This window comes from Eutrigla gurnardus, assembly GCF_963514095.1.
Source record: "Eutrigla gurnardus genome assembly, chromosome: 14".
Taxonomy (NCBI): Eukaryota; Metazoa; Chordata; class Actinopteri; order Perciformes; family Triglidae; genus Eutrigla; species Eutrigla gurnardus.
In genome coordinates, this window is record NC_139937.1 from 15,835,477 (window position 1) to 15,853,111 (window position 17,635).

At 43.9% G+C, this 17,635-nt stretch overlaps 2 protein-coding genes across 3 annotated transcripts in view; one reads left to right on the top strand and one right to left on the bottom strand.

Annotated features, from left to right (window-relative positions):
* Nucleotides 1-17,635, top strand: part of LOC311024283 (polyadenylate-binding protein 1A) — a 477,590-nt gene that overhangs the window by 187,953 nt on the left and 272,002 nt on the right. The window lies entirely within an intron of this gene.
* The window catches only part of vps13b (vacuolar protein sorting 13 homolog B), a 317,809-nt gene that overhangs the window by 116,358 nt on the left and 183,816 nt on the right, over nucleotides 1-17,635 (bottom strand). The gene's annotated exons all lie outside the window — the stretch shown is intronic.

A 17,635-nucleotide genomic window follows, 5' to 3' on the forward strand; every position in this document is an offset into this window, starting at 1 on the left:
ATTTGTGCTGGTGAATTCAAATGAGAGCTTAAATGGTATAAATAAGGGCTTAAAATGGCTACAGATGTAGCGGCAGCATGAGTGGTTTTATTTGTTTCGGCAACGTCAATGGCAATTTTCATATAGCGTTTCGCCCCCTTAGCCACACTGGGAAGGCCTCTACCAGAGCGTGATGTTATGACAATAAGCACCAAGTACAAAAACAATGGCAATGGGAGATCAGAGGTGTATAACTGGATTTAGCTGGATTTGTTGACATACAAACAAGTGAAACAGATCCTTAATCAACATTTGGAACCACATTTATCAACAGAACATAATATGAATCAAGCCAAGAGGCCTGTAAGATTTGGGTGGGATGTGTCAGTCTAGATTCATTAGGGCTTTTGTAACAGTACCTCCATCACCCTCCCCAACCCCAAACTGTATTTTTCACATTAAGCAAACCACAGTTACCTCATGTGCTTTCCAAATTATCTCTTAACTTCAGCTTATTTAGGAGACTCTCTTACTCATAATCAACATTACATGGGAGTCGGCAGCCAAGTCTCCGCATTGCTGAGCTGCGGGGTCATCTCCAATGACATAAATAAATATGATAAACATTTGTCTTGGTCATGCAGCCAGTGGAAACCGGTGTGATTTAATATCAAAAGACATATTTCAGCCAATCGCAGGAAACGAGAGAGCTTCATTTCTGACAAATGAGGAGGGGAGGAATTTTGGAAGTTCCCCTTGGGGTGCAATAATAATTGAAGCCAGATTTTCTTGTTGTACATGTGGGGGGAAAACACTGGTGGTTTGACATATTTGATTGGTCATGTGAAGACCACACTGCTTGGCCAAGAGGAATCAGAGAATGCCTTGGGAAAGCACGGCGCTCGGCTCTGCCCACCGCGTACACGGACGAACTAAAAACATACAGAGCGAGGCAGGTGGAACCCACCCTTCTGCTGGCTCGCCCCAGCCATTATCAGACATCTGCCTGCCACTACGGCCATGTGGAAAATATGGTGCTAAATGAAAATAACAAGTCATAAATGACATGCTTTCGCAGATGAGGAAGGCCAGGAGGGAGCGAAGGGAGAGGGGGGGAGTGAGAGAGCGGGATAGAGAGGGAGACATTTTTCTCAAACACGAGTACTTAGTTTTGCCCTTGTTCCCGAGCCAACCTTATTTTAATTGCAGGAAAGGACCACAGAAACATTATTTTTTACGACAAAATTCTGCTATTTATAAAAACGGATCAAAAGCTCTGCAGTAAGAATGCTCCGTTTCATGGCATTCATGGCTATTATTTTAAAAAACATTTCTCCCTCTTCTGACACGATTTAAACCCAATTTGAGTCCGAAAAGCCACTGGGCCGATTTCTTTTTTTTTTTTTTTTGCATCAGAGCTGAAATATGAGGGCTCGCGTCCAACATTATTATGGCTCAAAGTCAAAACCTCCATCCAATTCAAGCCCTCCAGTGGGAAACGGCAGACAAAATAGTGAAGGCATGGCAGTGTTATGTATCTAGAAGTCGGGACTTGGAACGAGCGGCTCGCTGGTACTTCATCACCGAGAAACAAGTAATGATGTTCCAAATTCCTTTGAACAGAAGATATGCAGACACTTTTATAAATGGGCAATTAATTGCAAGTTATGCTCCTCTGTTTAGCATTCCTTGGTTCTATGCATGTGCTGGGCAGAGCATCAATCATGATTTGTGTTATTAAGTAGACGTGTGGGAGGACTGCAGCGCTTAACATGTAGCAGATTTGGGGAACGTGTACTGAAGTGGTAATAGGATTCGAGGAGGAACCTTCTGGGCACATGCATAACACCGCAGTTAATGCACACCAGTTAGTGCGCCCATTAGCTCGATACACATGTATGTCCTGATAAGCAGCAAATGAGCTCATGCAGACGCACGCCGCTGCTGCTGCTGCTGCATGGAGGCATTCGGTGGAGGCTTGACTCTGCGGCTGCAACTCTGCAGTAGCACAAAAGTGAACTACATTTAAAAGACGGACGCTGAATGGAGCCAATGAGTAAATAAGTAAGAGGGCTTGTTTAAAAAGGAAAAAAAAAAAGAAAGAAAGTGGAATGTCGGGAGAGCCTGATTACCACGTTTCGAAGGCTAACCGTGGTTCAAGGTTGTAAAACAAACCACAGTGGGATCTGGTTGAGGCTCCGGGCCCGTCGGTAGGAGTGTGGGAGCAGTGGGCTGTGTTAAAAAATCCGAGGGGATCCTGTGGGCCAGTGTGTATCGTGGCCCTTGGCTTTAAATGGCCTCCCACCTTCCTCTCTCAAGCTCCAGCCACCCCCCCCCTGCCCAGGGGCCAATGGGGCAGGAAGCAGCAGGGTAATACCAAGCGCCGCTGGCTTCTGGATCTCGTCACGCCGAAACCCGCAACCTGAACCCACAACCCCAGACCTGTTTTTCACTCCACTTCCCCAACAATCACATGCAATACACGTCTGCTTACGCGTTCAACAGAGGCAGGAGTGTATGTAAATGTGTGTGTGTGTGTGTGTGTGTGAGAGAGAGAGATGGGGCCCTCTGCTTCTGCTCTCCAGCAGAACATGCATAACGAGTTGAAATTTCATTGAGATCTCAGGCCTAATTCGGTAAATTAGGTTTGTACGCACACATGTGCTACATTTCATGAGTGCTTTTTGTTTTGAGCAGACCTCAACTACTGTATATTTGGAGTGAAAGAGCACATGCTACGTGCAACACTAACGGTGCATGTCCCGCTGTGTCGTTTCATTTTGCAGAGGGGTGCAAACGCAACGTTTTTGTGTGAGACCAGCACAAATAGTTTCACTCATCCATGAATTCTGAAAAATAAAGTGTTCAATTGAGGGTTTTTCTCTGCGCCTCCAAAATGTGATTAACCAAACACCATTAGCACCCCGCTGCTCCTCCGTGGTGGTTCTGATGTGGAGAGGCCAAAGCTGCACAGTGGCTTCCCAATCCACTTGCTGTGACTCCCAGTGGCTTCAAGCCGAGTCCCACTGGGGCCCCGTGTGTGCGCAGAGGGGGAATTCATAATCATTATGATTCATGAAACTTGCAATTACTTAGTAAGTTAAGCACCCCTGCCGACGGTGGTCCGCTCCAGAATTGCCAGAAATTCGGCAAACTTCTGAGCGGTGGATTTATGACCCCAGTCAAGTCCAATTGCTGTTAATTTGCATCGACCAATTATAGTAATTAAGGCCCTGAATTAGAACGTTGAGCAGCCCCTCGGAGTGAGAGGGGAAAATGATGTCGTGGAACACGCCGAGTCAGCACAACGCGAGACGGAGTCACTCAGGGGTTTTTTCGTACCGCTGCTACGAAAATGATGACTCGAGCTTTTTCAACAGGAGTCAAACGAAGTCATAAAAACAACAACACATCCAAGACAACAGAGCTGCGAAAAATGCTCCAACTTTGTCACACTTGGCAATAACAAGGTTATTACTGGTGGCTGATTGAAGCCAAGTACAACAGTTCAAGTGGATCTTTTTTCTCATCACTGGCAGAACGAGAGAAAAACATGATTTGCTGCTCTGCCGTGTCACGTCTAAGACTTTGATGTAGCGTCGCTGAAAGAAATTAAAAAATATTTTCTGTTTTTGCCCAAAAGCATGACTCATCCTCCAGTGATGCTCCCAACAGAAGCCTGTTATTCATTTGACTGATTGCACTTTAAAGACACCCATACTCAACCAATTATATCATATTTACACAAGACCTTAGGAGGAAACTATCACTTCTATATACAATGCAAGCAGGGGTTAGCGCGAGCACATATCTCCCTCAGGACAATGGTACATGATAGCAGTGAGCTACAGAAGAAGGCCCTCTGTTTCCAATGACACGGTGCATACCAAAAGTGTTTGCACTTTGATTCCGACATGTCTTAATTACAGGAGTCATTTATCTCCCATGACGTTTACATGTGATAAACACAGTCGCCGTCAGAAGAGCTCCTCTGAAGACGCCGGCGAACCGGCTCGCCGCGATGGCCTGTTAAAGACGTCTTGTGATGTATGGGCTCATCACGCACCGATTCAAAATCCACCTCTTGCATCAGAGATCGCCGTTTGCACAAAGAGCCGCGAGTGAAGAGTGAGCAGATATTTGATTTGGCTTCGGTCGAGATCCATTGTACAGTAAAAACACACACACAAGGCGTGTATCATTATCAGGAGAAAGTATTTTTTTAAAAAGGCGTGTGATAGCATATATCCTCGGCTGTAGTTAAGAATGTTTGCAACTCCAAACTTGCATTTCAGTCTCTGGTGCTCTGTAATTTCCCCCCTGCTAATAGCATTGTAAGGGCCTTTTATTGAGACGCACAGATGTCGTCCTCTTCTCCACTGCTTCTGTACTGCTTCACACACACACACACACACACACACACACACACACACACACACACACACACACACACACACACACACACACACACACACACACACACACACACACACACACACACACACACTCAGTTTGTCTGGTCTGTTAAGCCTTAACGGCGCTATTCTCCTGCTTCTGCTTTCATGTAGCTCTAAGCGTGGAACATTCTTGGGGAACAGGGACAGTAATTCATCCACTTTTTTCGGGCAATGACTTCTCCCTGGATTCCTTCACACAGTAGGTACATCTGCACTGGATCTACTGAAAAGGGCACCAGGGATCCTCATTTGGGAATAACTTAAATAGTGGCTCCTGCTGAAGTCATCTCTTTGTGTGTGTGTGTGTGTGTGTGTGTCACCACATGTGTGCATCAGCCCATTCTTGGATGGTGGTATCTTTCTTTCTACAATAATAGAATTTGGGCTAGGTGATATAGAGAAAATCAAATATCACAATATTTTTGACTAAATATTGATATTACTACAATATTGTATTGTGACTATAAGTGCTTTTAAAAAATATTTGTACATTGAGATTTTTGCTGTAATGCATCCTTTAAAACCAGCAATAGACAATGTATGCCACATTACATCATGTGAAATCTTAGATGAACTCTTATATATTTGATATCACAATATTGATATATTGATATACTGTCCAAACCTATGTTGAAAGGAAGAATGTTCTATTTTCTGTATAAGGCCATATTACACAACCTGCCTTTTTCCTTATATATTTGATAAAAATCAGTAGCGGATCATACAGACAAAGGATCCAAACTACTCTTGCACTTGTCCTGACAGTCATTACATGACAGTTCTTTGGTTGATGCAATTTGTTGGTTTGTCAAAAGTGTGTAAGTTTTGGGGGCATCTAGTGGTGAAGTTCTCAAATTGCAATCTAGTGAAAACCCGCCTGCTGACCCCTTCCTATGCAAGCATGTGGCAGAACTACGGTGGCCTTAAGGTGACATAATAAAGTGAGAGGGCCCGTCTAGAGCCAGAGTTTAGTTTGTCCGTTCAGGGCTGCTGTAGAAACATGGCGATGCAACATGGCGGACTCCTTGAAGAGGACCTGCTCCCCATGCAGGTATAAACAGCTCATTCCAAGTTAACAAAAACACAATGGTTGTAATTTTTAGGTGATTATACACAAATTAAAACATAATTATGAATATTACATTCCATTTCTGCCAATAAATCCTCCTTAAATGTTGTTTTCAACTTTTTGTTGTTTTGCTTTTATTCGTCTGTTGATGGATATTTTATGTGGTGCTTGGTGTTTGAAACTTCATTCAATGACATTGTCCTAGCAAAAATAATTATTCAATTAAAAAAATCCAATATTTGCACCTGAAGTTGCTGCTGAGATTGACAATGCTAGCACTTCCCCCCCATAAAACGGAGCGGACTAGTGTTTGTGAGATCACCTCCGCCGATCGCAGCTAAAGATTTGACTTTCTGATTCCTGAAAACAGCCATAAGGCGTCTTCTATAAAACATGTCAGGCAGAGTTTTAGCAGCGGGTCCCTGATGCCGAGGTGTGAAGGGAATGCCTCGCCGACTTCCTCAGACCTCAGATTGAAAACACATCTGTGTCCCCACCAAGCAATTTCACAATGATGTAAGCCCACTGCCATTTTAATTTCAGAGGCCTTATCTTTAATTAATCGCTAAACACACGCGTGGAATAGATTATTCATAACTGGCTGCAGTCGGGAACATGGCAGTGGGAGCCAAGGATCTGGCTCGCCCTCGTATGCAGTCATTTTCATCAAGCTAAAGTAGAACAGGCACATACCTCAATGCTACTTTTACACTAATTAAAGGAAAATAATCCCGTTGCTGGAGGAAGATTCCAGATCCAGACCCTGTCCCCGGTCTCTGGCAAGGCACTCGGCGTGCTCACCGGTCTGATTGACAAAACCTGAAGTGAATCAAACATGAAGGAGTCCGAATCACCCAGGACCGTAACCATTTTACTCCAGCTGACGCCGTTTCAAGTAGATTGATGGTAATTGATGATACAGCGAGAGCAATACTTGTACAGCTGCACCTCACATGTTGTATCAGACATGCGGTCCAGATTGCCGGTAAACACATGGAGCAGTGGTGCATATTCCTCTTATCGTCCCCGAATCTTATCGCTCAAAAACTGTTGAGTGGAAATACACTGCAGTCTAAAGATACGCTACCAGGAGCACAAAAATAAAAAAACAACAACCTGGAAATGGAGTAAAACATAACGTTCACTCACACGCACAGGCAATACGCACTCGCTCCATGATCTGAGTCTCAAACCAAGACGGTTACAGTCACAGCATTCCTCCTGATTTACTTCTGCACATAAATTGTTCACGTTGCGCTCCGGCAAGGAGGGTGTTTTATGGAGCTGTAAAATTAGGCCCACTTTATGAATCCAACAGCATGAACCACTACTGTTTTTCCTCTTGATATTGATTAAACGGTTCAGTGTTGCCAAGCTGGTTTACATTAGTGTACACACACACACACACACACACACACGCAGGCGTGCGTCGTGTGCATTTTTTGAAGATGCTCATTTTTATCTGTGAAAACGGGGCTCTTTGGCAGAGCACTTTGAAGTTGATTACACGTTGTTTACAGCAATTATTGAATTCTGACAAATGTTTAAAGCAACGAGATTACATATCAAGGCCTTATCCTTCGTCGGATAAAGAATGAACAATTTTCCTAAACAAAGTCATGGGAGTGATGGCCATATTTGATTAGGTTAACGTGCGCTACAGGTTTAGCAGACAGGCTGAACAAACATGTAACAGGATAGCTAAAACAGTAGGTCCTGCTCGTCGACGTTCGCCTTGACCTTAAACAACATTTTGTTCTAATTCAAATTTCCTTCCAGCAAACAAAGGCGGAATGAAACAAAATACAACGACTTGCTGCTGGAAGCTCCCACATAATGGAATTAAAAACTTATGTCGAAATCACAAGGTTTAAGGAGAGACAGGCCGGACTTTGGGAATACGAGAGCAGCTTAGAAGCCCCCGACGAGCGCTTTCTCATGAGATAGCGTCCAAATACTTTTATGTCAGCGAGGAAAAACAGCATCAAATAATTACAATAATATGGGGCACACATGCTTCCTACACCAGCTAATTCTTCCTCCTCTGTAAATGACTGCAGAGCGAGTGTTTATAATTCTGAAGCGGATCTCGCGTTCGTCCAAACCGCCGAGTGTATTTATACAAAGTGACGTTTCTATATGGGAGATTTCCCCCCCTCTCTAACTGAGGAAATGAAATGGGGGCGAGAGAACTCCCGTGCTCACCCTAATACCACTGGTGGTGCTGATGATTTGGGGGAGAGAGGGAGGGAGGGAAGAACAGGGGGAAGGTACAAAAGAGGCTCTGTAGCTTCATTTAAAATCAACAAGAAAGAAAATGTAAATGTAGCACGAATGCCGTCGAAGTGAAATGAGGAGGTTTACAGACTTCGCTCGAACCATTTCACTGCAGATATTTTGACTTTGGGAGAAAAAGCACAGGTGTTTCTAATAACATTAATGAGGTCTCCTTTGTATTCAAGTGCCCCAGTAAGCCATGCGGTGCTGCTGCACACTTTCTGAAATCAGATTTAATGCTTTTTAAGACCTTTTTAAGACCTCGACGGAGAACATTTTTATCTCTTTCCAACACGAAATGAACCCACATTAGAGCTGAGCGTGTTGTTTGGAATGAACTTGACAGTATTAATGGGGATATTTTTCTATCTCCATCACTTGACCTGCCAGATGGTTTCGTTGCAAAGAACCATCTGAAACTGGAAACTGTTTGGAAGATTAGCGACTTTAAAAGAATACTTTACAAAAACATATTTTTGGTGGAGAAAAGCCTTCAGTGCTGTTATTTGCCCCTCTTTAAAAATAAATGATGTTACTGATGCTATTGCAGCTTCAACACATGACCAAAAAAAAATAAAAAAAAGCTTGAAAATATGCTTAACTCATTCCAATTTGCTTGGAATTGACATTGAATACAACATTAGGGCTGTTCTGGTTGTGTTCTAGTCATTGTCACACTCACAGAGGCTTTAGTTAATTCTAGACACACACATTACAGTATATCTACCTTTCATCCACTTTAACAGACCATTAAAACTGTTAATTCCAGCTCCGCGTCAAACTTAAAGTCTGCTCGGCTGCAAATTGGCTGCTGTGCCTCCAGACTGAAAACATGATTATTATTATCCAGATTCTGGCAACTTTCATAAATAACAGCGGGCTTTGTGTCTTATCCGAAACCACCCGGCCAACTGTCTTCAGCTTTGCATCATCTGCAGTGTTATGTGTACTTCTTTAATCCTGTTACATTCTTGAGATCAGGTGGCTTGTGGAGAACCAATCGAAACATTACGGTAAAAACAAAGAGCTGGACTAAACCAAATTTAAATGAGTAAATCCTGTGGGGAGATTTTTTTATGCAATTTGGAATCACTTCAAACCTTAAGAATTAATTTGGAATATAATTTTTAGGACATTTTGTGACCTTAAATCCTGAAAATCTAATTTACAAAAATCTATTTACACCATTTCCTATTCTACTTTTTCCTAATGCTAATATGCCTTCCTTGAAAAAGATCAATCTGGATCATTTTCTCCCCAGAGGTACCACAGTATGTATAATCTACCAAAGACATGCAAGGAAACCCAATCAGCAAATAAGTTAAGTCACCGCACCGATCCCACTGCTTCAGTTATGAGTCAAATGATCCAACTTCTGTGGGTTAAATGAGGTGAAAGTTCTCACTTCCTGCAGGGAAATGAAGTGTGAAGGAAGGAGAAAGATATTACGAGCAATACGCAGAAACGTCGCATGAGAAGTGTAAGCTGGTGTAAGTGGAATGGCCTCAACAGGTTGCTGAAATGGCAACATCGCAGAGACCCGCAGGAGGTGAGAGTTAGAATAAAGGCTGCATTCAATCAGCTTCAACTGGAGCCTGTCACACTCAACATGTGCAATGACAGTGTGCTCCTTTCTGTGTTCTCGAGCACGGCACCTTGTTCCAATAAGGAGGCAGAATCGTGCAGAATGTGAGAAGCACAAAAAGGAGAGAGGAGTTAAGGGCTTTCATGACGCAGAAGGGGAAACTGCTGTGGGAGACACAATAAGTGACTTTATGTTATTAATGTAGGGACAGTGCATAAAAAAAAGGACATGATAGGACATGATAGAGAATGAAATGAGGCAACTTCATTAGTTCCATACATCATCTTACAACCAGCAGAGCAAATTATGTCGTATAAAGAGGGAAATAGTCCAACAGGCAGGGAGAGAGGGAGGGAGGGGTTGTGGACAAGTCAAACTAACACAGGACTTTAGGCCAACAGACTGTTTTTGTGACCCATGTAAAACTAAAAGTTAATGTTGATTTAACTGGTGGTCGGTCATTGATGATAGTCACATTCCGCTAGTCACGCTACGCTAGTCATGCTACGCAAGTCATGCTACGCAAGTCAGGCCATGCTAGTCACGCCATGCTAGTCACATTATGCTAGGCCTGTTATGCTAGTCCTGTTACGCTATTCCTGTTACGCTAGTCAGATTCCAATAGTCACGCTGCAATAGTCAAGCTATGCTAGGCATGTTATGCTAGTCCTGTTACGCTAGTCCTGTTAAACTAGTCCTGTCACGCTAGTCCTGTTACGCTAGTCCTGTTACACTAGTCACATCCCGATAGTCATGCTACGCTAGTCCTGTTACACTAGTCCTGTTAGGCTAGTCCTGTTACCCTAGTCACATTCTGATAGTCATGCTACGCTAGTCCTGTTACACTAGTCCTGTTAGGCTAGTCCTGTTACCCTAGTCACATTCTGATAGTCATGCTACGCTAGTCCTGTTACACTAGTCCTGTTAGGCTAGTCCTGTTACCCTAGTCACATTCTGATAGTCATGCTACGCTAGTCCTGTTACACTAGTCCTGTTACGCTAGTCCTGCTACCCTAGTCACATTCTGATAGTTACGCTATGCTAGTCCTATTACGCTAGTCCTGCTACCCTAGTCACATTCTGATAGTCACGCTATGCTAGTCCTATTACGCTAGTCCTGCTACCCTAGTCACATTCTGATAGTTACGCTATGCTAGTCACGTTACGATATGAGAGTTGTTAGTCAGTCAAGTTAAGGTCAACCATGCTGATTTGCTAAACCTAACGTTTTTGTTGCCTGAAACTAATTAACTGTGAAGATGGAAGTTTATTTGGAAAAGGCACTATGCACGTATATTGAACCGTCATGGTTCAAAGTGATGCTAAAGGGGAATGTCGAGCGTCATAGTTTGTAGCTTTGGAGCTCCGACTAAGCTGCGTTATCTGACGCATTGGAGTGAGAATGTATCCTGCCTCTCCTAACGTCTTACTCCTTTTTTCTCCCCCTCTCCTCTCTTGCCAGTCACTGTTTTGCTACAGCGACTCCAGAACAGTGAGGAGGAAGTGGCCCCTGCGGGCCAGGCTCCTGACAAACCACAACTCTAAACAGGCAGCGCTGTGAAAATATGGCATTCAAACAACACAATGCCAAATCTTTCTGACCACCATGCGACATCCAAACAGCTGCAGGCCATGAGAACGTTTAATGGGGAAAAAAAAAACAAAGAGAAAGAAATGGACAGAAAAAAAGGACAAAATAATAAAAAGAAGTAGCAGGAGGGAGAGTTAAGAATCAAAAACATGCAACGCAGAGAGCTTCAGTCTGCGTAGAGTTGGAGAGTGGCGTGGGCCTTGCTTTTATTAAAAGGGACTGAGAGATGAGAAAGACGTGATGCTAACACGTCAGTCCCCTGTGCCTCTGTGGAATCTGAGTTTCCAGCCCCATAAAAGCGTATTGAACAGAAGAGTGTGTTGTGAAACAAGAGGCTGCAGGGAAAGATTGAGCTTTGAGTGAAGGATGCTGTAGGATAGGAAGGAAGGAAGTCGGAGAAACTACTGTTGAGTAGAAATTCTGCACAGAGAGCAGTCCAGGTGTAAAGAATTAGAGAAGATGGCACATCAAACGGGGGCCGTGCTCGGCCTCTTTCCTGTAGCCCTTGTGGCAGGAAATGCTCTACAGCATCCTGTGAGCTGACCAGGGAGAGAAACTGACAAGTGGGAGCGACGAGGAGACCAAACGAAGTGGGAGGTGAAGAACAGAAGAGGACACATGGAGAAAGTGTTCAGCAACGACATGGGAAGAACAGAGGAAACTCAAGAACAGCACAGGGAAGAAGGGGAAGCCTCTATAACAGGAGCGGAGGGGGAAAGGAGGGATGATGTAGGACACATAAGAACTGGACCACCAGTATGCTTTTATATAGACAGGGGAGTCATACAAAAGAGGCATACAGTTCATAAAGGCCTGAGTCAGGTGGAGACAAGGATGAATTAATTAAGGGCTGGAAGCTTACTGGAGAGAGTACATGTTATTTGGAAGGGTTAGTAGAAAATGCTACATGAGCTGGGGTTTTGCCACAACTTTTCTTTTTTTTTTAACTTTTCAGTTGACCCCGTCTCTTCGTTTTTCGCATTGCATCAAAATTATCGCAATCATCTCAATATTCAGCCATGACACTGTGATCATCGTTTAGACAACGCTAAGCTACGATTTCTGTTCTCCAATACAACAAATTCTAACAACAACAGCAACGCTCACTCACATTTCCACCATGTGTGTGTTTGTGTGTGTGTGTGTGTGTGTGTGTGTGTGTGTGTGTGTGTGTGTGGCTGACATGTCAGGTCGTGATGCATGAGTCTGCCTGTGCTGCCTCTCCAACATGTGTCTGTCAGCTGGATCTCTCCCTCAGCTTTCAAAACCAGCCTTCTGCTCCTTCAAAAATAACTCTTATGTGGCTCTAAAATGCTAATAGCATCAGTCCATTACAAGGCAACATATACTGTGAGGCCTTCAAAAAAAAAACTCCTTTCAAAGCCCTTCAAATGCCTTTCTCAGTCGTTAGAAGAGGAGATGGAAAAATATCAAGAGGGGGAGAACAATGATGATTTAAACACGGACTCCTCATCATTACTGAGGAATGGAGGCGAGTTCTGCCAACAGTTGGACATTTCATTTCAGCATAAATATATGGAGCAAAGCATATTTGCTCAAGTTAATCATTTTTGCCCCGGTTACATGTGCTATGAGGAGAGCTGTGCATGCGTGTGATGATAAAGTGACAGGGGTGGGGTGCTGAATGGAGGGCTGTTTCGTGTGTGTGTGTGTGTGTGTGTGTGTGTGTGTGTGTGTGTGGGGTAAGTTATGGAGAGAAGAAAGGGGACCACCACAGTAGAGTTGTCTACACGGTGGCTTCACATTTCCCTCTGTGGTTCTCTCAAACCTGCAGCAGAAGTAACATGACTGACTGACTGATTGACACACACACACACAGTCAAAACACAATACCTGTGGCTGCTCATTCATAATAACTCCATAGTCTTTTTAAGTGTAATACGCAGGGATTTCAATCGGCATTCAGTTAAAAATAGGCATAAATCCTTGAAAAAAAATGTGGGCTGGGATCAACCTGGAGCATACTACTCCAACTACACCGACAATTATACTTAGTTATATTCAATTAAAACATACAACAGGTGCATGAATAAGGATCAAGAACTCAAGAACAAAACATAGCAGAGGATATTCTGTTTCAAAGTATTGCAATTGTCCATATAAGGATATTTGTGTGTTAAGATGGTATAAACCTGGTGGAAAACGTATGACTGAAGAGGGACCAAAGTGAACACGCTTATTACAGTTGATACACTGTACATTAAAAGAAGCTATTTGATATTGAGCAGGACGGAATAAAGACCAGAAGGAGGAAGACAGTTCTGAGCCCACTTTAGTGCCAGCCTCTGGTTCTTTTAAGTCTGGTCGGGCCTCCTGGGGTTGTAATGTGCCTCTTATTACACAAGCATTAGGCAATTACGCCACCGGTTTCACATTGGCTTCCCAGAGCCACAGAAGAGCTTGTGGCTTCACACATGGACATTTGAAAGCATCTGCACATTCCTTCCTTCTTGAGGTTGACTTTCTTTTTTCTTTTTCCCCCTCTTTCGTACTTCTACTCAATCCTCCGAAAGCCTCTGCTCTGATGTTCTACTGAGTGGACCTACTGATATCTGTCACCTGGCAGGAGACTACTGACCAGGACCTGGTTACAAAGAGCTGTCTATAGGCACTGAAACTCAACAAGTAGGACGCTCTTCAAAACAAACTCACAATAGTATCATATTCATAATATGGTATTGCTGTAGCCAGTCAGTGTGGCTACAAAAACTCTCCCGTCTCAGACCTCGCTGTGCATATAGACACATGGCTCGATTTCAGCTATTTCCCTGTGAAAAGAGAAGTCGACGAAGTGGAGACACACTGACTATCAAAGCGGTATTTCTGAATCCCCCCGGCGGTCCACCTGGCCTCCGCTACTGGAACGTGACTGGCCAGTCAGAGTGTCCCTGTCAGTACAATGACAGCCTCAAACCAGCCACACAGGATGCCAGAACATCAACATGTCATGATCGGGGGAGAAAAGGAACTAAAACACAATAATGCACAAGGCTGGGGTTTGGCTACACACATGGATGCTTGCACTAAAACTTATGCACACACACACACACACACACACACACACACACACACACACCAGACTTTGACAGGGTAACACCGGTAGAATGTGTGTATCGCATGCTGCAGTGGAGCGCAGGGCTTCCTAGGTTGGCCGTATGGGTTTATTCTTAGAAGCCTTACATCCTGCTTCAGGATGAACCATTTACACACACACACACAGGGACAACCAGGCGGTCAACCCCTGGATCAGGCCCTTTTATGAGTGCAGGACAGCTGAGGGGTGATCCCTCTCGCCTCTGTCAGCTTGCATCCCGACCTGACTGACAGCAGTATTCCAAAACACGAGCGCGCTTTCCGGGAAGCTCTGAATCAAGGTCCGTCACCACGCACGAAACGCAGGACTCCACTCTGCTTTCAGCGGCAACACACAGACAGATGTCAACGAGGGGGCAAAGGAAGGGCAGTTGTTGGGAATCCATACCGTCGGGTGTTTCAGCTTTGCATTGAACATGTGAAACGGGAAACTGCACCGTGCACACTCGGGGTGAAGGAGGTAACGTGGTCTGCTCGCATGCGAGTACCAGACTTGGGTGGTGCCAGAGGAAGGGACACGTTGTTACCAAAACTAGAAGGGATAATCTTCAGACGAGAATCTATTTTTCACCCTGCAGGCGGTGCTAGAGAAGACATAATAATTAATAATTATACATAGGGCCTATACTATTAGGAGGACGTATCTTACAAATTAAGACACGATACATTGAAAGGGATCAACCTTTGAGGAAGATCATTTTGTTCAGGCCAATCTGTCCTATTGTCAGATTTCAACACTTTAACCAGAGGAGGTAATACACAAACAATGCATCCTCTGAGGACTGTGATCATCACCAGCAAATTCCAAGGAAATCTATGACTGATTTTGTATTTTTGTAGGCCAACTCAGAACTTAGCATCGCACAAGTTCCCTTGACAAAAGGCCAATGGGAGTTATCCATTGGAGGTTTGGATTATTCCAGAAGATAAAAAAAGTTTTCTTTCTTTTTGATTTCCGTTGATTTCATCATTGCGTTCACTCCTGATTTTATAGGTGTTTATAGTGCTGTGTAGATTTTGAATATTGCCAGTATTTCAAACATCGGTCTGCGGCGTCCGTGCCTGTGGTCTAGTGCTCGCTATCAGTTGCATGCATTGGAAACTGTTTGGGAAGGCACTCCAAGAGATACTTGGCAGGAGATTGGATAAACCATCTGTCAATCAAACGTTTGCGGAAGAAAGAGCAAAAACACATTCTCCATCAAGAAAAGCCTACATCAAGAAAGTGTAATCTGCAGTAATAAAAAACAATTAGGCTATAAAGGAACTACACCACAGTGGCATGACTTCACGTCACCACTAAACTAAGACAAACTAGTATTTGGCATGATGATGTTTAAAAGTCTCATTTAACCAAGCTTATTTTAAAATTCACCAGTGGGGTATTTACTGGCATATTCTAGTTTGTTTTAACCAAAGACCTTATTTCAGACATCTTACAAAACGAGGGAATTGGAAGTGCAAAAAATGCCGAGTTGCTTCCTGGTTTTAGGACTCATTCCTGCAGCACTCTATATCTTGTCAAATGTTGGACACATTGGTCATTGGACTGTGACGTTTTGGTGCCAAAAAAAGATTGAGGTATTCTCAAATTGACTTGAATTGACCATTATGCGACAGATGTCAGTATAAAATGTCAAGGATCTCCAAAAGTTAAGATATTTCAGGCCGAACCAAACTGTTGGACCAACGGACTCAAACACAAACCGATCAACAGCCTTCCCAACAGCCGAGAGGGAAAATAAGTTGTGGTTTACTTGTTTGATTCCCCTGTGGTGAGCCCTAATACCCCTTTCTCTCCCTCTTCTCCACTTTCTCCACACATTACATCGGAATCGTATGCATAAAATGGCCATAAAAACGTATAGCAGGGCCCGGGCTGGGGTTTTTCTCCCTCCTAATCCCCTTAAACCTCTAACTGCAGGCTGAGGAATACAAGTGTTGTGGTGCAATCTTCTCACAAAGCAGAGGGCCTGAGAATAACATCACAGAGGCCACAGATATTTATGGAATGAACCACAGGCTGTACACAGAAGTCAGCAGACACCACAACACAGCACACAAGACCCTGTATACAGCTCCCTGCTCATATACAGTACAAGACACTGCCGGCTGAGCCGAGAGTGTAGCGCTGCGGTCAAAAGCTCTCTAGTGATGGATAAGTGGAATTAGAGGGACGGAAAGAGAGATGAAAAAGACGCAACATGATATATAGGTAAATAGATACAGCCATAAATCACTGATTTCATTATCCATATGAACTCGACTCGTCGTCTGTTTGAGGGCCTCTAGTCGTACAGAAAGTGGGACGGCTGGTGGTCAGCCTGGACAGCGTGGAGTACACCCTTAAAAAGACAGATAGCCTCATACTGAGTGGTTGACTTGATTGAACACAGCGGTCAGGTACTTTGGTTTGCAGATCAAAGATCAAATCCACTAACATTCATCTGGTTTCCACTGTTCTGCTCTCGTAACACAAGTCTCCCTCTCTCTCTGTTACGGCTGCACAAGTAAATGGCGTTTTCTCCCCTTCCTGGAAATGGGCCTGCATGTCATACGATATGCTCGCTGTATCATCGGGGGAGACGGAGAAGTCTATCCATCACACGGGTTCCCTCTGAAAAGAACAACACTTTGTCACAAGACAAAAAGAAAAAAAAGGTGAAAGGGGGGAAATACTCCATCTCGAAGCCACAAGCAGTATTCAGTGGCTGAGTCTAAACTTCCTGTTCACATTACGACACGTTGTCCGAGAGCTGTTTCAACATGAGCCCCGTCGAGCCACACACTCCCGGTCTCGTCTGTCGGCTCTGCGCAGGCTATCCTCTCTGATTCCCAACATAAACTCCAGGGTTCACTTTAATAAAAGGGGGCGTATGATTTACCCCGGGCAGCGGCTGTCCCCGTTCTTACAACAATTTGATGTTGCATTAATCCCGAGTGTCAAGGCGATGTGAAATATGCGCTCTGCGTTTACCAGCACCAGGTGTTTCATTTGCCGGACTGACAAAAAACAATGTTTGTTCTGGCTGACCCTCCGATTCTTGCTTATTTCATCTTTTTTTTTGCTCGGCATAAGGGAGGGAGAACTACAGCGGGAGAGCAGAAGAGAGGGTTAAAAGAGAGGGGAGGGAAACAAATGGAGCTAAATAAATGATTTACAGTTCACAAAGAAGGGTCGAGGTCTAATCATCTTAATTGGATGTCTCGTTCCTCAGACTCGCAGGGCTGAACAGAACACAACAGGGTGAACGGAGGCCTCAGGAGGCCTCACAGCCATTCTTGTTGACAAAGTATTTTGCACTATTAGCCACTTTACCTCTGTTTGACTGCTGGGTGGTTCTGCTAGAAGACTCCCTGTTGGCTGGGTTAGCTTCAACGCTCATGGCTCGGTGCCATTTCCCTCATTTTATGCCCTAAAAGCATATAATTACCACCAGCTTACATTACGATAACTGGACGTTTGTAATTAACGCAGTATAACTACACTTTAAGACAATCGTGTAGTACCAGAAGGGGTTAGTGTAATAACATACATTTAAGTCAATATACTCACATAAAGT